The sequence below is a fragment of the Serinus canaria genome, chromosome 8 (assembly GCF_022539315.1).
Source record: "Serinus canaria isolate serCan28SL12 chromosome 8, serCan2020, whole genome shotgun sequence".
NCBI classification, from domain to species: Eukaryota; Metazoa; Chordata; class Aves; order Passeriformes; family Fringillidae; genus Serinus; species Serinus canaria.
The window spans coordinates 19,367,892-19,389,202 of NC_066322.1; positions in this window are offsets into that span (position 1 = coordinate 19,367,892).

Genomic DNA, 21,311 nt, shown 5'->3' on the forward strand with positions numbered 1-21,311 from the left:
ACTTTCTGTCAAAACACTTATAATAAACTGATACGTGCTTTAAAAGCCTGTTTTCAAGAGCTTGTTAGGTGTTGCTAGGTTAAAATGATATTCCAGGCTTTTTTTTTCCATATTTATCCTTTATTGATGTAAATGAATGCAGAAAACTTTCAGAAAAAATTAAGATGCAAATGAATGCTCAGGAACACACACCTCAAACTGCTTCCAAGTCTCATCATTGTAGGCATGCCTAATGTAAGCAAGCCTAATCATTGTAATCATTGTTAGTGAACTGGTCTCTTGCTGTCAATAGCAAAACAAATATATAATATTCTAATCCTCAATAGTTAGTGTTTACCAGTAGCCCATTTTATGATCTAACTGCTAATTCCTAAATTAAAAACTCCAGAATAATTTCCTCTTATTCAAGCCAAAGTTACTATACTTAACCAGTAAGCTTCTAACCACATTTTCCTCTGCTAGTTGCATGAAAATAAGGCCTTTTTTGTAAAGCTACATATTTAGAGAAAATGCTACAAAATTGCCCTTGTATTAATAGAATCCAGAGCATTCCTTGGTGGTGGCTCAGCACATTACCATGTGAGTTGCCTGCCCTTGAAAAGGCATAATTTGATCTTAACAGTTTTCCTGAATTCTCTGGTAGTTACAGAGAACAAGTGACCACAGTTCAGCTCCTCAAGCTGAAAGCTGAGATTAGAACCACAGTGGTGCTGACTTATATGTTTCTGAATTTCAACAAGAGAAGGAAAGTTCTTTCTTTCAACTGACTCTGGTTCTAGTGAAAAGCTGGAGAACTGAAAATAGCAAAGTGGTCCCAGATGGGTCAATTTTTTTTTTTTTTTTTTTTTTAATGAGAAGCTTCTTCAGTCTATCAGCTTCTATAGATATCTCTGTGTAAGGTAAAAGGCTGGGTTGTGTGCTAGAGCCAATAGGGATGTCTGGTGAATACTAGGAAGGGCAGTATTAGTACTCTTGAGCCTATTAAAATTATAAATTTTTAAAATATCATCAGTATTGTTCAGATTTGGTTTAGCACACTTTATTTCTGTTGCTAGAGACAAATCTTAATCACCAAGGAAAGAAGTGGTAGTAACTTAAGTGATATCCAAGGAATAAATTTGCCCCAAACAGAAAAGATTTAGTAGGAAGTTGGAAAGCCTAAAATAAAATAAATACTTCATATCAGGTGCTTCTAAGTGAGAGAATGGAGTTCAGAGGCCAGATGCTGATCTTGGCTCCAGTAGGGCAAATGCAGAATGGCTATCTGGGAAAACACTAGAATTGCCAAAGACTCACATCATCATGAATAAAACTAAAATTTGTCCAGTAGAAACTTCATTAGGAGGGTGTTTCTTATCCTCCTAAGTTTGTTTTGTGCTTCTTATATTCAAACATTGGTAAATTCTATTTGTAGTTATTGCTGCAGGTTTTTCCTTAGGTTGGTATTTTTTTTCCTTGACTTGGCTTTGACTTGTCCAGCAGCATAAGGATGGCCTGCTATTAGGTCTTGATTGTGCTTTATTTAAGTAATGATGGCTTTTGGATTAGTGAGATGATGTGAAGTGGTATTATTCATGGACATTGACCAGTAACAAAACAGAGCTGCTTAGGCAGATCTCCAGTTGGCATAGTGAGGCATAAGTTGGAAGCCAGCCTGGTGCAGAGGAGGAGGGAGCCTCAGCAGGGCACAGCACACAAGACGTCTCTGGCAAGCACATACAAGGAGCAGCTGAGAGGATTTGACAGATGAGCAGAGATTGCAGATACTGGATCTCCCACCAGGATAGACAGAATGCCAAACAGATAAACATGGCTTATAGCTTACCTGTGCTATAGCTAAGAAATATGCCAAAATTGGACTGGATAGTTATTTACCTTATAACTTTATATCACAGAACTTGCTTATCAAGACAATCTTAGCAATTTATCTCATAAAAAGGATAACATTAAGTTAAAGATTTTTGTTTATATGCAATGAGAAGTTGCACAACATGCATAGTGCAGGTTATGGAAATATCATTAGATAATCTGCTCTTCAACAATTATTCAAATTAGAGACTGATTTTTTTTAACTCAGTAGTTGAATTCAACCCAATCTCTATCTTTGAGATAGTAAAGCCTGTTGAGAAAGTAATTAATTTGTGTGGTTTTGGTGGGGGTTTTCTTTTGGTTCATTTGCTTTTTCTTTTTTAATTGAGAACTATATACTGAGAAAATGTTTGTGTGATTCTTTCCTGGAAGTTTTCTCTGGGTTCATTTCTGTCCATCACCCCCATCTGCAGGCCTTGCGCTCATCTGAGCGCATGCACAGATGCACGAACACAGCAACATCTGCAAGGCAAGCTGCCTTTGAAATGGCAAAATTGAACTTGTAATTTATTTCCCAGGCATCTCAAAATGCTGACACCACCACCCACAGAGGAGATGAGTAAGCGTGGCGGGTACATGAGCGAGAGACAGGCTCAGGTTATAGGAGGAATGTGTGCAGGGGACAGGGCCTGGTGTGCAGCAGTCTTTTGTGCTTGGAGAGAGGTGGAAGCAGAGCTCTAGAGCAGTCTGACAAAGGGAGGTTAGTGAGACAAAGGGTGCCTTAGTGAGGTTTCTCATGGTGGCAAGGGTGGCCATGACCCTCTTGTGCAGTGAGCCTCTTATGATTTCTTTGTAATATATTGGCAATGCCCCATGTAAAAGCAGGATCGACATTCAGCCACACTGGTGTGTCTGAATTGCCTCCTCTGATTCAGCCACACTGGTGTGTCTGATTGCCTCCTCTTCCCCTCCTTCTCTGACCTTGGGGATCTCAGGGCTGTTTACCCCACTTTTATTCTTACTGCTCACTGCCTTTGGGGCATTTTCCCCTTACCTACTCTTTCAGAGAGGCACCAGCAGCTTCCCCAAGGGCTCAGCTTGTCTGGCTGTGGGGTGGTGTGGAGCCGGCCGGGCCTCCCCTCATGGCGGCCACCCCTCAGACACCTGGGGCAAATGTGACCTTGCAACTTTCCTGGGAACATTTTTCATTCCTGCCCATAAAAACCTCCTGAGACCTAAATAGAACTTGCAGATATCAATGGAGAAGGGAATGGGTGAGATGGACAATGAAAACTTGTTTCTTTGTGGTGTAATTTAGATGAACAGCACCAGCTCTGGGAGAGCAACAAGGTGTGAATATCCTTCAGCAAGGTTCCAGCCCTTAACTGAATATAAACCAACATCAGCAGCCTGGGATTTCCCCTACCTTTTACATAATTATGATTTGTTTCATTAATAAAACTGGAGACCAACCTCAAGCTGTCTGGCAGACCCAGGAGGGTGCTGGAGAGGGTGTAGATGTGGCACAGCTGGCTGGCAAGGTGGGCAGCAGTGGAGCTGGGCAGAGGAATTCCCTGGTCCGGACTGCCAGAGCCCCTCAGGAGCAGTGGGAGCTGCTGTGCCAGCTTCCCTCAGCCCTGCTGGGCATGAGAGGGGCAGTTCTGAACAGCCATGTCTGTGCTTAGGCCTAGACTCTGCACTAGTGTCACCACCCGTCTTTGTATTTTTGGACAGTTCTAATTGGAACTCATTAAATGATGGAAGAAGTAATGGTGAAGATGTGGTGATATGAATTAAGTTCAGGTGTGCATGATAAGCTATTTAGTGGAGCAAACTGTTTCCTTTGGAGTGTACTACACAGCAGAAGAGATAAAATGTATGATTATACCCCAAGATTGTAGACTCCCTCTTTCAGGGCCTAGTATAACTAAAATATTTCTGTCAGATGTGAGGGATGCTGGTTATATGCTTTTTCTTCTACTTCTTGTCACCGCTTGCATAAATCAATGTGACAGAGGAAAAAATGGAGCAGAGGCAAAGGAATGTCACTAGCAGGCTGCTCTCTCATCCATCCACTGGTTTTATTACTTGCTGCCTTTGGTTTAATTTCTTTTTTCATAGTAATAGAGACAGAGGTCCATGAGGGGATGAGGATGCCTATGCTGTGAAGTAGATGTAGATTTCTTATGAGTTCTGGAATGCAAATTTGGCGTTTTGCTTGGGCAAGGATTATCTTAGTCTGGTTTTAATTTTGTGAACATATACATTGACATACAGAAGGCAAGTAGTGGTCAGTGCCAGATGCTTTAAAATTAACTGGGGAAAGCTGCCTCATGCTTCTAATTACACCTTAAATAAAGCAGATATGTTGGAAAAGGGACTTTACCCAAGAACTGAACTGAACCATTGGGACACAGGGAAGAAGATGTTGAGGGTATTGTTGTTTTCAATGTTGCTTATATGTGCAATTCTGGAAAGACAAACGGGGGACTAACAGGCTTGCTCAAAGGGGGAAAAAAGGAAATGGGATGGTAAATCAGCAAATTATATGCTTGTGTACACATCTCCTTGACTCATTCTGAGTAACACAATTCATGAGTATTAAGTGAAGCCAAAATGAGAGCTTTATACATACATTCCTGGAAGGTACATTATGTGCAGGACTCAAAACCTGACCTGGGAAGTTGGGATAAGGTCACCTAGAAGGGGCTAATATGAAACCAGAGTTTCAAGTACCTGTGATAACTTTGTATTTCATAGAATCTGTGGTACCTTTGAGTGAACTGTCTTGCATGTACTCCATCTTTTGGATGTGAGTACACATGGTTTTTACATGAAATCATAAAGAATTGGGAAATCTTCTAGACAAAGACTACAAAATATGAAGGAATTTGATTACTTAACCAAAGAGGTTTTACTTGAAGTATAAGATGTTAATGCAGTTATCAATGAGATGTACCTTAAAAGTAGAAGACAAAAAAAAATTTCAAAAGTATCCAGCTAACAAACTAACTTAAGTCATATTTTCAAACCTGATTAGGCCACCTACGTTCCTTAGGCCCTTTGAATACTTTGCCTCTAGGGCATTTTGGGAAATATTTATTGGCAATCATGATGAATTTGTAATGCAAAAAAATATTGATTCATAACCATAAAATTCCTATTTGAGACTTTTGTTATATTTTTATTTGTTTCATAATATTCTACTTGTTACAGTCAGCTGAAGGATTCTTTTTCCTCTTACAGCCTCTAGGATACAGTAGATATTCAGCTAATTATTGGCATGTGTTCTTGAAATAGTTGCTCAGAAGATGGACTGTAGACTTAACAAAGATCTGTGGTTTCTGTTGCACTACTTAAACAAACCAAAGAACTGGTACTTAAAAAGTCAATAGGTAACACTACAGTAAGAAGTTATCTCAGCCTTTTTTATTACTTATCTAAGAGGAAAAATTGTTGAATGCATTGTGTATGGGCCACATAATTCTTAATCTCTTGTTTTGGAGGTAATCCGGAAGAAATCAGGCCTATCAAAAACTAATTACTCCTGAAATTCAAGATAGGTCCTAAAACTTGCTCTGAGGGAAGCTTTGTGTAATTTTGGGGAAAAACTATGCAGCCATGTATGATTGCATTCAGTTAGCTTTTCTTGCATGTCCAGTCTTATAGTTTCTTAAATTACAAAATAAGTTCTTACATTTTCTCCCCATCTTCAGTATCTAGGGGATTTCTTTCCTTCTTTCACAGCTATCTATTTTTTGTTCCCCCATTTATAATTGCAGCTTGCTTTTTGCGAATCTGAAAAGTTTTGATCCAAGTCTGTATTTTGCCAAATTTTTGCCTTGTGATAATTTTGTAACTGTCTTGAAAATACTCTGAAAATTCTTTTACTCCTTTTGTTTACCCATTTTTTGCCAGGTGACCCGCAACTGGCTGTTGAGTCCCCTTGTAATGTCCAGCTAATTGAAGTGCCAGAGATAACACAGAGGTGAGGTCTAAGCAGATCCCTACTTCTAGCAAAACACCTGTGTCCATTCCAGATTCCTGGAAAGCCATGCTCACTCCAGGTAAAGAATGTGAAGGTATGTAATTCAGCAGCTGTTGCACTGAGGTTCTTAGGGCTTACTCTACCTCACACACTGGCAAGGTCACCTCTGTCTCATTCACAAGGAAGTAAAATTTTATTTTTATGCTACATCTGTGAACTATATTTACTTCTAAAAAAGGAATGCTATGCCAGCTGTAGATTGGAGGTCTACAGAGCGAAATCTGGGTGACAGGAAAATTTAAAAAGGCCAGGGGGGAAGTGTTGGCTCTTCTTCCTTCTGGGGTGTTTGGAGATTTCACAAAATAAGATGCCACTTTCTTAGTTCAGATTTTAAACTAATGATCAAATATAGTGTTTGGGGACACACATGGAAAATCTCACTCTTTGTGGGGTTTTTTACCTTTTAATTCTGTTTTGAATGAAACATTTGGGTCCCATAAATATGTTTAAAATTGAATTTTTTCAGGGAACACCATGTGGACTGCTCAATGTATTTTTCAGATGTGAGGAGGTATTGGAGTAGAGATAAGTTAAAAATAGTTTTTCCACTTTTGGGGAAAGGAGATCCAGGATTCTGGTTGGTTTAAAAAAATAATCTTTCCAAACCTGGTCAGAGTACTAATAGACCTGTTAATACTTATTATGAAAAGCTCCATTTTCACAAATATCAGACCCTAGTTTCATACAAAAAAACCTCAAGGTAGCCTGTGTTTATGGAAAATCTTAAGGTACTGCAAAAGTAAACTGTGTGTGTGTGAAAAGTGATAGAAAAATGTCTCCCTTATTTATTTCAAAGCTGCCATGTACATCCAGCTGCAGTTTGATCTCTTATTTAAACTGTAGATCTCAGTGTCCCACTGCAGGATAGGGGAGCTAGAAGTTGATAGTGGTGAGAATGGTGTCTGGAGACATAACTGGAAAGGTGGGTGAGAGTTGCAAGATATAAGGAAGGACTCTGATAAGGAGAAATTATTTCCTCTGGCATTTGTTTGAAAGATTTTATTATAGAGCCTCAAAAAAACCAAACCAAAACAAAAGAAATCCCCCACCAACCAACACACCAGCAACCAGCTTCTCCAAAATGTTAAAATTTCTTCTTCAAAAAAGATTCGCCCTTTCATGGAGTGGAAGTTTCCTGTGCAAAGCACAAGTCCTCTGGGGTATTAACTGTGGTGCTGGAGCTGTGGCTCTGAGCACCTCTCTGAGCCTGGCCTGGCTGCCCTGGGGCTGTGCCAGCTGTGCGACAGCTGTGCCAAGGCCTGGGCTGCACTCAGGCTGTTCTGGACCCTCACTGTCCCCACAGCCTGGCCCTGCCCCGGGCTCTGCAAATGCTGCCCATGGTGACAGTAACACCAAGGGTTTGACTTAACACAGGTGAAAGACAAAGCACTGAAGAATTTTATCATTTGTGTACAAGGTCACTTGAATTATAATTTTTTCCAGATTGACCCCTTCCATTTATCCCTTGCATTGCAATACTGACATTTTATATCTTAAGTGTGTTTCTGTTGCATTTTTTGCTGAGGACTTGTATGCCTTTCCAAGTGGTGATATTTTGACAAACTGGATAGAGTTTCTTTACCAAATACAAATCAAAGGAGGGAGATTATCACTTGATAAAATACTTTAGTCAAAGAGATAGCAATTGGTCCGATCTCTCTATATTTAGAACAGCTGGAGGTTTAAACTACTCAAGAATATGGATGAGTGCACATTGATCAATAATATTTGTCTTCTAAATTAATTTTGAAAGTATATTTTAACTCAGCTGCTAGACAAGGCCTAAATGAAAATAGTCTGATTTAACTGCTTTTCCTGAGAAAAAGTGTAAAGGAGTGGACTGACTGTATGTTCTTTATTCACTTCTCAGCATTCCAGCATCTCATCCCCTTAGTAAACTATAGGATGTGGTGCTAAACTTGTATCTCACACAGAAAGAATCTGATTATCTAAGTTGGATTTGATCTTCTTCTTGGTTTGAAAATCTGTGATTTCACTAGACAATGTTCTGCAGTGAATATAGGCTACTATATTTTACTGCCATACTCCATACAGTTAATCAGATTATTACACAATGGTTTATATTGACCTTATACCTTTATATTGACCCTAATTTGTCCAAGATTTTTCATGTTACTTATTAGAATATCCACTGATACATATTTTTTAAAATAGTGTAATTTCTGGGATCAGTGTAACTGGTTTTTTTTGAAAACCTAATTTTTTTTCCTCTTAAATAAAATTGGGAATTCCTTCCCCTTCCCCTGAACTGTACATGCATTTCATATACAAAATTTGGTCAGGTTAAACAAAGAATTAGTAGATCACTTGTTCATAATCTTGAATTTCACATGGATTCAGTATTTAGTTTGAATACTACACACCACTTTTCCTTAGAAATGGTAATTTTTCCTTGCTCCACCATCAAATATTAGATTATTCTGGCAGCTAGTTTTTCTATTTCTAATGTACGCCTTCCTCAGAAACCTCATTTTAAGCCTCAAATTGTCAAATTTAAGAAAAAATGTAAAAAAAATAAATACCAACAGGAGTCCAAATTTACTTGCTCATTATAAAGTCTCACTTTGTCCCAGGAATAGATGGATAGATTTATGTGGAAAATAAAATGGAAGTATGCTATAGAGTCTTCTCTAAATATCTTTATAAGAACAAAAACATGTAATCCAGAAAGTATTTCTGTCAAGAACCAATAGCATATAATTAGCAGCCAATGTGTAGAAGAGGTTTTTCCCTGATATATATCTAGCAGCAAAGTACTGACTTCTGTCTGGAAATTTCATTTTATTATGTAATATATTTTGGAGCAAATCAGCAGCTATGGAGCCAAGACGCAAGTGCTACAAGAAATGGAATTTTCATTACTGCAAAACCACTGCTGTATCTTTCAACTGCTTTAAATAAATCACTGAAAAAAAATGTATGAACAAAATCTAGTACTTAAAAACCAATTACAAGAGCATGCTGCATGGCTGTATTGAGTATTTCTAAGAAATGCTGCTGCAACACTAAGCTAGACATTTCAGAGACTGAGTATATGGCCTAATTGTTCTTAATTTTTCTCTTCAAAACATGATTGGAGATTTAAGAATTTCAGGAAGGAATGATTTAGTTCCTTCACATATGTCCCATGTCCTTATGATTTGTACCTGTGAGAACCCAAGCAAATCCCTACATTTCCTTTTAGAATGGCTTTATAGTGGGCTTGGTACCAAATAAAGGGGGTGACAAAATATTATCAGGGCTTAACTCTGAATATGGTGGGAGGTTTTGATTATTTTTCTTTTTTTTCCCCTTTATAATAAGTATATTTGCTCCTAAAAATTGCAGACAGTGAAGTTGCACTTCCATGAAGTGCTTAATTTCACCTTTACAGGATTCTACTTTTTGCAGTTGTGGAAAGATGAGAATTGAGAGACAAAGCAGAAAATATCTTTAAAGTCAGGAGTATAGGTGCATGCTGGTTATAGAATATTCAGGCTGTGCAGGTACATGGGCAGCAGGTGTGAAATATGTTAATCAGACAAAGAAACTGGGCATGTGTCAGGCCGACTCAGCCCTGTAACTTCTAGTGATAAGCCACAGATGCATGCACAGGACACTTACCATCAGCATTTTCAACAATCGAGCAGAAGTTTCAGATGTGAGATTTGGAAACAAAGCTGTATTTTGTCTCACAAATTCTCTGCTTGTGCAGTATAAAAGCTTAGATTTAAAAAATTCCTGGACTGACAGTTTCATGCCTGACTCTGAGTGGAAGTTCAAGGGCATCTTTCTGGTTGCATTTAAGGGTTCAATAATCCAGTTTGGGGGTAGTTCTATGCTATAACAATCAGTACCCAAGTAAGCTTGACAAATAATGAGAAAAAGAAAATTTATTTTAACTCTGTATTGTGTCAGTCATCCCTTTTTGTACCCCGAACAGGATATGTTGTCTTCAAATAAAACTTTCTAAAACTGGTTGGTTTAGGTTAAATACACGATTTTTAATGTAATTATTGTTCTGAATGCCTCTCAGCTAGGTTCAAGTTGCTGCTTATCTACGTGTAGCACTTCACTCATTTATGTATAAATACAGTTGGTAACTGTTTTATAAGATTACTCTCTGTTAATTTTCAAGGCATAGAAAGCTAGTTTTTTTTTTCAGCTGTGCAAAATAAAAATGCATTGTATGAGCATTCAGAGCTATAACAATAATGTCAGCTCTAATTCCCAAGGCAGCTCGGGTATTAGAGCTGATTTTGAATGCCACCAGTGAAGGACTTGCTCTCCTGGCAGCTGATTAAAATTTCAGTCAAATCAGAACGAATTATGTCTGTGACAGAGAATTGGCATAATGTAATGATGTGAGTTACCTTAAAATACCTCTGGATGAGAAAGGAGCTGTCTGCAAATAAATAAAGAATTTCACTGAACTTGGGTTAAAAAAATCACACTTAAAAAAATGTCAGCAGTAGGATTTGAGTTTGACTGTTTTTGCTCTGAGGTAACCAGACTTTCATCTGCTAACCTGCACTCATTTAGAGCTGTATTTAGTATACAGTGAAATAAATGATTTTTTTTTTTCCCTTTGCTTTAGATGAGCTGAATGAAGTCATCAGAGAGAAACATTTCTTTTGGTATTCTAGCTACTTAATCTGGTTTTGCCCACTAAATCCTGGTCTGGTGGAAGGTGTCTCTGCCCAGGGCAGGGGGATTGGAATGAGATGATCTTTAAGATTTCTTCCAATCCAAACTGTTTTATGATTCTATAAAATTAATAGAGAGGGTTTTTAGCAGTAAAACCCCACTTTAAAAGTAAGACTTGCTTAGGCTTAAAGAAGCCTAGACATTCAAATGAAAGACTAAAAAGGATACTTGAACCTTTGAGCATTTCTCTAGAAATTGTTTATCTGAAAGTTGTCACGTTTCTTTAGATTAGCTTTTGGGCAGAGGATCCTGAGTTTGTTTCTTTTAATGATGCAAGAGGAAAAAAAACCTAAAATGTTATGCTTGCAAAGACTTCACTTTGATGGAATGCCAAGAGTCATTGTAATTTATAGCTTGAATTAAAGATTACTGGTTTCCCAAAACAATGCACTCTGTCCCAGAAGGATATTATTATCAGGCCCTTGTTAGTAAATGGCCTCACAGTATGTAAGGGCTCAAATTCTCTTTTTAGGGGTGTTTGTAGGTAGCTTTGCAATGCTGTGAAATAGCATTTCATAATAGTAACATCACAAAATTTTTAGGTCATTGTATATTGAAGCAACTTTGAGTTTAAAATACAGTTGTTAAAAACAGTATATGTGGAATAATCAGCTACTTTCTGATAGTGACTAATGTCAATAGCTCTGTTTGTTTTCCTATTTATAGTACCAAGTTGAAAGGAAGTTTTTCAATCTACTGTGTAATTAGTACATATTTTCAGCTTTTTTTTTCCTGACCTGTTATCCAGCTCTTAGAGGGAGAAAGAAAATGAGTGGAAGACCTAAGAGTACAAAGTTCCAAATCTGCAACAAGAAAGTAAAATAAATTTGAAAAATTAATCCCTTTGGGCCCTGGAGTCCAATTTTCCAGACACAAGCTCCACTGGAATCCACTGTTACCACTGCCAAGGAGCTGAGTTCCTTTGATATATTTTGTTTACTTATCCAACTCACTTTGACTTTTTGGTCCAGTATGTTTGATTCCCCACTTACTGAAAACATATCAGCCTATTTCATTTCTAAAGGCAAACCAAAATAGGCACCCCAGCTGTATGGGCAGGAGACTATCAATTTAAAGCACTGGCCTCTGCTTCTCTTTCATGCTTTTATTTTCAGCAATAGTGATTCAGACAGCCAGGTAAAATGCTGTGGTTCCTGGCTGGTGTGTGACCTCAGTTATCACCAGTCTATGTTTGGTCAGAATGGCAGTGCTATGGAGAATCTTCCAACTCTGTCCAACATCTGCTGAACTTTTCTTGGGGCTGGGATATGGTGGATATGAAAGGCTGTCTTAGAACATTTCAAGAAAATGAGATAAATGTAGTTCCTAGTATGTACAATTCCATGTGGTGACACAACTGTTTGTTTGACTTTTGAAAATATTGTTACCCATCCCAACAAGAATTTCTACTTTCCGCCCACTGCTGCAAAACCAAAACAACCAATAATCCAAACAACAATAAAAAAAAGAGAATGGTTAAGGAGCATTTCTGAAAGAGCAGTCTTGACTCCACAGCAGTAAACTGCCTCTTTCTTGATGGGACAGAGATTCCCACTGGTAGGAGGCACTTGTGTTTTTTCAGTTTTACCTTCTCCAGAAGGAAAAAAATAATTTTGGTGCAGAAATCAGATATTAAATGGGAAAGCTGTTCTCATATGCTACCTGAGCAACACAACACTGCCTGCATTTGTAATATAAAGTTGAATAATGTTGCTCATTTCCAGCAGCTCTATTATCTAATCTGATTTTTTTCAACTGCTTAGTAAAACAGTTTCTGTGCATTTTTTTCGTGAATTAAAGACTAAATTTATGGTGTTCAAATGTTAATGTTTGCCCTTAGGTAAAAGAAAGCATCAGTTGTTAGAAGGAGACTTGAATTATATTTGAATTCATAGTGGTCTTTCACTGGAAGGAATAATATTTTTGTTTAAATAAATGAAAATCAGTGATATGTAGGATAATTGTTTTATTAAGCAAATTTGATCTATTTACAGTAAAAGAAATTGTTCAAGTTTAAAAAGCTAGTGTATTGTAACTTCAAATGTCTAGTGGTTTTAATATCCCACTTGTGAATGATGAGGAGGGTTCCTTTTAGATTTTTATGTAGCACTGAATTCATATTTAGTCATATGCATGGGAAGCTGGAGATTGCAGAAAGTGATCTAAAGAGTTATGGTTTTTTGTGAGCTGCACATGTATGGTTCTTCCATGAAGAACAGACTCTCAGATTCCAGCATCACAAGTAGGAAGTAATTTTGTCTTATGAAAATAATTCTTGCAGAGAAGAGAGAAATACTGCCTCTGAGCTCACTGCAGCATTACTGGTTTCAGTGCTAACAGGGACTGGTTTCTTCCCAGTGGGCACTCTGAAAAAGAGCCCAGTATCCACCAGCAGGATGAAGCCTTTTCTCAACATTTTATTCCTCTAAAGAACCAAGTGTCTCAAACAGAATTCATCCATAGATAGTGTAGCTTGAATGAATGTTTGGAATTCATTACCCAAATAGTCGATATGGTAAAGTGCATACAGGTAATTGTAAAATAGTAACTGAATATGAATGGTAGAAATAAACTCAGTGATGAAAATACACTGCTAGGGCCTGGGATGCTGCTAACTGGAGCAGTATTGTGTTGTCCAGATTTCTCTTCTCTGCTGGGCTGGGCTGACTGACATCAAACTGGTTAGCAGCTGGAATTGTGCTGTTCTCTTTACAGCCATGGTTTCTGCTATAGTGATGAAATATACTTTTTATTAGATGGAAGATATGCTCCTGGTATGTGGTAGGAAGTCCCCAGAGAGTTCCTCGTACTATAACTGGCCAGTCACTTGTCTATTTGCTCCAAAAAGAGGTTGTCCCATCAAACTAACAGTAGAATTCTCAACTTAGTGGGTCACTGGAAGATGAAGTCCCTCTACTTGAAATTTGAATAGTCAAAAGCAGCATTGCTTAAACTACAGCTTGTGGAGTCTTTGTGGATCAGCGGGATAATTCCTGGGATCTGTGATACACTAAGTGATGCTTATTCCTGGGAAGCCAGCAGTCCCCTACTGTCAAGTATTGGCTGCAGGTCTGGCTTTAAGGAAGCAGCAGGCTGGCCAGAAGGCAGCCATGGGACTCTGGGGATGACAGCTCTTGGGAACTGGCCATGTTTACTCATTTTGGCTCTGGCAGTCTGTTTCCATCCTCTGCCACTGTTGGGCCAAAGAGATTTTAGTGTGAGCTGAAAGCAGGCTCTGGGCAGATCTGTTGTATATTGATTCTACTACACACAGCCCAGCAGTGTCACACGTGTGGCATCTTTCTGGGGTTACTAATATACTAATACTTGAGGGTGTCCTGCCTGCCTTACCAGAGGGACTAGTCACCACTGCTGAAATGCAAATTCTGTAGCTTTAACTTATTTAGCTCAATTACATTTTTTCCAGTTAGTCTTTTTCCAAAAACCAAGTATGATAATAACACAATTGCTAATCTATAATTTAATGGGCACTTGGTGCTGTAAGACTGAATCTGAAGTCATCTAATTGACTCCTTGAATATGTTGGAATGTGTTCATAGAAATGATGCCTTAGGTTTTAGCTTTTAGAATTTTCAGATTCTGTACTGCTTTAGCGTGTAGTTCTGAGCTTCATATTAAGCTCTCTACACAGAGTAGCTAGACAAAACAATTCCTCTTCTAGCTTGGGACCAAGGACAACTGATCAAAATTTCAGGCCCAAGGGCATAAACAATGTAGACAAGAGACAAAAACAAGAAGGGTGGGACTCCATAACCTAAGGCTATAATTAGCTCTGCTGATGGACCAGAACTTATAAGAACGAGAGACCTCATGACCAATTGTCCATTTTGTGACCATTTTGGGTTCATCTGGGGTGTAGCACTGACTGGGCTCTTGTACTGCCCAAGGTGGATCCATTGAAGCCTTTTAATAAATACCTCCTTTATTCTTTAACTCTGTCTGGTCTCTGTTCTAGGTCAGCCTTAACAAGGCATCAAAAACTCAAAAATGGGTGGAGTAATCAAAACTTCCTTTGCCCTCTCTTCTGGGGTAAAGAGCTACTTAGAAGTTAAGTCACCAAGTATCTTTGACTTGCAGCTTTTTGTTCTTTATTTGGAGAGAATAACATTTTTGTCCCAGAGTATAATTGCATTCCCAAGGTTCAGATCATTCATATCAGTCCAAATAGAAGATGAAAGCTGCCAAAAGTACATCTGCAAACAATGTTAAAAGCAGACAATTTCTGTATGCTGAACTATTTGGAAGATCTGGAGGATGAACATGGAGGACTCACACCTCTGATCTTCCAATATGGCAGCAAAATGTCTGAATTACTCTTGTAACAATACCTACCTCTTAGATGGCTCTCAACAGCTCATATTTATAATTTTCATTTATTTGTTTTTTATATCACAGTTTTAATCATAAGTTGCCATTCTAATTAGGGTATTCAATTTCTTACATGTGTCTGTGGCCCCACCCTGTTCATTTCGAGAGATGAATGCAGATGCCAACATATGAAAATAATGCACACTTTAAAAAATGGTTTCTTGATATGCCTTTACAGCAACCAATTGAACCAATTCCATCTTTAGCTTTACTGTAACAAGAGAGTATTTTTCTAGCCCACTACTAGGCTCAAAAATCCAAAGTACTTTAGTTATATCTTTACAAGATCCTAGCTTTCAAATTATATTTGGCTTTTTTTTTTTGTTGCCTTGTTTTCTTTTCCCCAGTTTTTCTAAAAGTTAATCTGGCAGGCTGCCCTCTTGTTGCTTCTGCAGCAAAGGCTGAGTTTTTTCTCCTGGAATTCTCAGCAGAGCATAATGATTGAGGGTAGCTGAGCTGTCTAAAGCCCAAGCATTGAAGCATTGAAACTTTATGACATGTTCAGCAAGTGCCACTCTGATGTCCTAAACCTGATATTAGTGTCTGCCTTTGGGTGATTACACTCATGAAATGAGGCAAGAGAATTCTGCAGTAGCACATTTGCTTTATTTTGCAGTCTTGCTCACTTTCATCCTCTCTGTTCCTTAATTTTTGGGTGATGTGTTTTAGTGCTCTTACCTGCTGCCACTCATAGGCAAAATAAACTTTTTAATGCTGAGTTTCAATAACTTCAGAGTCTTCAAATGGATCCAACTTTTGTGCTTATCAGGAACCCAGTTTAAATCTTGGGGCTGTGGGAAGGGTAACAGAGATAGAAAAAAAGGCTGCATTTCCTTTAGTTGACTGGAGAGTAATACTGTAGATATGAATCTTTGTTTTTCCCTCCACATTACACTCATTTACCTATGGGATCTTACTTTCCTTCCTGCTTGCTTTTCTTTCAGTTCTTCATCAGAGCTTCATTCAGTTCAGTATTCTATTTCTAACAGGAAGAAAGGAAATAATTCCACAGATTAAATGATCCAAAGAAAAATATTTTCATACCCCTTGCCTTGCTATCTTTAGAGATGTTATTGTAAACATTTTTTCATTCTTTTAACTGTCTCATACTGGATCTGCATTATTATTATCTTGAGAGGTGCTTGAATAATTTCAGGTCATCACTTTTTACGCTGTAATTCTTGCAGTTTTATATAATATACATTGATGCATTTTATTGCTGGTGGGGCTTTCTTATTTGCTTTTTAAAATTATTATTTAAATGCCATCATTGAAAGTTTTCTGTGGGATATCCACAGCCCCACATTGTCCTTTTATTTTCCAGATAACTTTAGTGTTTTTCATATTCACTGTTCAATCCTGTGAACAGAATTTGTTCGCTTTGCTTTTCTGAAGTTTAAACTGAAATCAGGTTTCAAAATAATAATACCTGACTGGCCACTGTCCTGACTGTAGGTCTGGGTAGCCTCTTCTGACATGATTACTGCAGGTACCTTTCTCTTTTGCCTATTCCTTTTTCCGGCAGCTGGACTGCTCTGCATCACCCCTTCACACTCCTTGCCTGTTTAAATCCTTAACCTACATTCCCTGTTGGGCTGTAACACTTCATTATTTCTGCTTTGTCCCAGCACTGCACACTTGGCAGCTGTGCTTTGTCCAAATCAGACTGCAGAGAGACGTGCAAGAGTAATAGTACAACAGTCTATACTGAAAATTACACACTTGGCCACTGTTCTTAGCCCTGCTGATTTCCATCTATTGTCTTCTGACATAAGGGACGTGATAGAAGAGTTTTACCATATTTCTGCAGGAGAGCTTATCTATTTTCATCTAATGCCTGACTTTGAGCTGGCTGTGTATTTTTGTCATGAAAACTTACTCCAGGGAGTCAGATTCTCTCTTGGCAGAAAACTTCCAGTGTTAGTTCCTAGCTTTCTCATTTAGAAAAATAATTAATCAACATGAAACATTTTATGTAAATTTTCACACATGTCAGGAATCACCACAACATTTGTTGGACTGCACTTTGGCACAGTGGTTGAAGGAGCTTTTATAACAAAGAAACCAGTAAAAGTGGATAAGAAGAGGTGAATTATGGGGTAAAAACTCTGGAAGGATCATTCTGAATAAAAGTGAATTGAATACATAGACTTTTTGACTTTATAAAATAGACCTGTTTAGAAGTAAAAAGAACTTGTACAGAGAGTGGACTGTGATAGTGATCATATCCAAAAAATTTACTCCATATGTTCATCACAGTCTCTGTCCATCATGGTGGTTCATGAGATTGTTTTGCCTGTGTAATGTAAATATTAACATTGGTTGTACTATCTTTTTTGTTTCTGGAAGGAGGGAGAGCCATCTGTCAGATACAGACATGTTAAAGAGCCACTTGACAAGTGATGACAAGATGTTTGATTCCTTTTTAAGTGTTTCTTGTGTTCTGAAATCCATCTCACTTGAGATTTCCCATTAAAAGTCTGTGGTGTCTTTTAAGTGCCTTTGTTGTCTACTTCCTGAAGATTGTTTTGTTTGGTTTTTTTTTTTTGTAGCAAACTCCCTGCTTGGATATCCTTTTTCCATTCCAATTACAGTATAGATGAAGCCCTAGCAAGTTGAGTTTGGCAGATGACAAGTATTTGTTTTAAAGTCAGGAGAGCGTGCATCCAGAGTCTGGACTAGTTGTGCTGGAGACATCATCCAGTCTATGAGAACAAAATGATTGTAGAGAATCCAAGAAGCATTTTAGAATGTAACTAAATAAGAGCACTGGACTCGGTTCCTTCTGTAATTTAGAAGGACTCTGGCAGAATGAATTATTAAATGCTTTTTCAGTGTTTGATGTCTGTCAGTAAATGATGAAATAATGTTGGATTTCAGTTTGAATAATCTAAAAAGTAAATGAGTAGAACAAGTATAAATAGTATTATTTTTCCCTACTTAGAAAGGGAAAATCATGATAAATTATTTTACAGTTTGGTTAGCTAATGTGAATAGTCCAGATAAGAGTCCATGGTAAAAGATATAAGCCCATGAAAACGGAACAGTGCAGCATTAGGAAACTTTACCCTTTAACCATGCTACTTGAACTTCCTTCATGCTGGCAAATTCATTTTCATAATTAAATGGGCTTTTTTATGTGTCTGGTACAAAATGGTTTTCTGTGTTAAAGTGGCAAAATACAGCTGTTTAAATTTCTCTCTACTTCTAATTGGACCCCCTGAGGTTTGCAAAATTAAGGAGTGTGACTGAGCAGTCTCACTTTTTAAAAACCTCACTTTTTAAAAAGGTATCAGCCAACAGGATACAAAATTAAAGGATCTCAATAAAGAAGTCTTCTTTTATTTACAGATTAAATCCTTGCTGCTAAAGTCAAGAGTGAAACTCCTTGACTTCCAGAGGGGGAAGGATTTCATGTCAAGAAAGAGTAGGATGTGTAATTTAGATTTCCCATTGGCTTTTGTCCAATCTGTGTCTCACTGGCAGTAGGCACCTTGCAGCTCCTTAGCAGAACGTTACAATATTGACAGCCCATAATTATATTGTATCCAGAGTAAAATAATTCAAATTGTGCTAAAATTCTAACTCTTTGAGAAATATTTCTTGACTCTCATGCTTTGATTAGTGTATAGTCTGAAGGTTATACAGGATAGCAAGGTGGTTCTCAGGTTCTATAGATCATTCTGCCTCTATAAAAAAATACCAGTTTTGAGGTACAACAAAGTGTTTATCACTTATTAGTGTCCCTTCACAGGACTTATTATGTGACATTGCATGTTGACCTGGGGGGAAATAAACTAAATCTATGTAGATATGTGGTGACAACTGTTTCCAGTCTGTAAAAATAATTTTTAATTTACCTGCCTCAGGATGTTTCCCATGTCTGAAAGCAGTGTTTTACATGTTACAGTAATTGCTTTAGCAGAAACTGTGAATCCATAGATTCACTGCTGTGTTTATCTGGGAATATTTTTTCCAGTCACTAGCAGTGACATGAGAGAGACACAGACACATTCATTTTGGGGTTGGACTTAACAGTTTGCAAGTGGGTTTACCTCCCTAAGCAAAGCTGTACTCATGGTATAAACTATTTAGCAATAAGAAAATAATTTTCCCCTTATGCTTGAACTTCTATTATCATAAATCCTTCAATAGTTCTTTTCTGTGAAATTTTTATACATTTAATTAGAGCATATGCCAATTAAGAAATATGAAGTGATTGTTGTGGTGAGGCAGCACTGACACATCCACTTATCTACAGATTAGGATCTTGAAAGGAGCTAAAGCAAGACAAGCTCCATCTAAGCTCCCTCCAAAGTCTAACTAATATCTACCAGCAACTTTGAGGTCTGGAATTAAAGGTGTAGAAGTGATTTTAAAAAAACCTACAAAACAAACAAAAAACAAAAAAAAACCCACAAAAAAACCAAAAAAACAAACAAAAAAACAAACCCAAAAACCTGATTTGCCTTTTCTAATTTTAGACCTCTCGAATTAGACCTTCCTGAACATGATCTGAATTTGTAAGTCCCTACCTGAAACACACTTCTTACTTCTAAATTCCCCCCTGTCCATTTTAAAGAGGAAATGTTGCCATCATAAAATGTGCTTAAAAGGTAGAGCAAAACTGAATGACAAATGTTGGGGGTTTTTGTGGTATCTGTGCTGTGTGCTGTCTCTAACTGCAGATACAAGGTGGCAGGATTTCTTACACTCCCATGAGACACGGAAGGCTTAAGATCCTTACACTACTTGTGAAGGATATGACATGGTCATTACCATCAGAGAAAAATACTTGATAATAATCTTATGTAGAGTGGGTGAACAAGAAGTAGCTTTTTAAAGCAAAAAAAAAAAAAAGATTCAGAGGCAGAGAAATAGTCATCTTTCCACCCTATTTTTTTTAAGAAAAAGACAGTAGGAGACCCCAGGGACAAAAATTCATAATTCAGTTTTGAGGACACATACATGGTGCTGATGGATATGCTGAGTCTATTGAGTATATGCCAGCACTAGTCTTTCTTATAACTTTCAAGCTGAATTTACTTGTCACCTTAGACATTAAGGCAAAGATGTGTGAGCCAGAATCTGGAAACATTTACTACTGGCAACATCCAGAAAGATTATTCAGTCATTATTCACTTCTGCAGATGGAAACTGCTTGCTCCTTGACTTTTAAAATAATTCATTGTGGCAAGTTAGCTAAATCCAGCAAGTGTAAACATGCAATTGTAGTAATAAGAGGATACCATCAGTCTATATCTGTAGTAATAAGAGGATACCATCAGAATACTCAGAACACCATCTCCAAACTGATTTTTTTTCTGAAACAATTTATTACTATTAAAAATAATTTTATCTTATCAAATTATAAAGTAGGGGATTAGTGGCTCTCAATGAATTTCTAATAATGAAGACACCATTTTATGCACCCAATAACCAGCTGAACAGCAGAGTAGCAGACATTGAAGCCTTTTTTGGTGGGTAGAAAAGGAAAACTGGAGCTGACAATTACACAGCATATTGAGACTACCTGGCCCAAAACACCAGTTGCAACTAAAACATTTTTCTATTTTTCCTCCCTCAAAGCTGTTTAATGTGATTGTATTAAAAGGACAATTCAATGATAAGAAGTCTTTTTTCCTTCAAGTAAATGTTATGTTTTCATGCCTGAGAATATTCATTTTGTTTATAGTGGCAACAGCCATGTCAGGTTTTTGGGTTTGGATCTTATATAAATACAAATATATATCATGATTAGTACATGAACTGAGTCCAATCCATTTCTAAAGTTATTTCTTTTCTTATGGGAAAGTGAGTAAATAAATGCAGACATGGGAAACACTTGTGGTAATGCAATCCTTATGAATGCACACTGACTTTATAATAATGACACAAAGCTATCCAGGCGAACAAGCAAAAAAAGAACACTAAATTTTGTTATTGTGTTCCCATATAGACACAATAGTCTGAGAAGATGAGGCCTTAATCAATATTCTTGGAAGCAAGAATGCAAGAGGAGTGGTTGGAAGGAAGGAGTAGAGGCCTCACCCTTTATTTTTAGCCCCCACAAGCAAATAAATAAATAAATAAGTAAATAAATAAATTCATCCCATATTTGGGGTGGATTGTTGCCTAAGTGATGGGGGTGCCTGTTTTGTCCTTTCAATAGCCAGTGTTTGGTATGAGCATATGAGCCTTTGGCATCAGACCTGCTCCAGCACACCTGAGCACTCGGTACAGAGTGGCAAGGGCAGGGAGGGAATGGGCTTTCCCTCAGGTGTGCACATAGCCTGGGGAAATCTTCCTGCTGAGGCACTGGCTGGGGACTGAGGAATGAGGCTGGTGTCTGGACTGC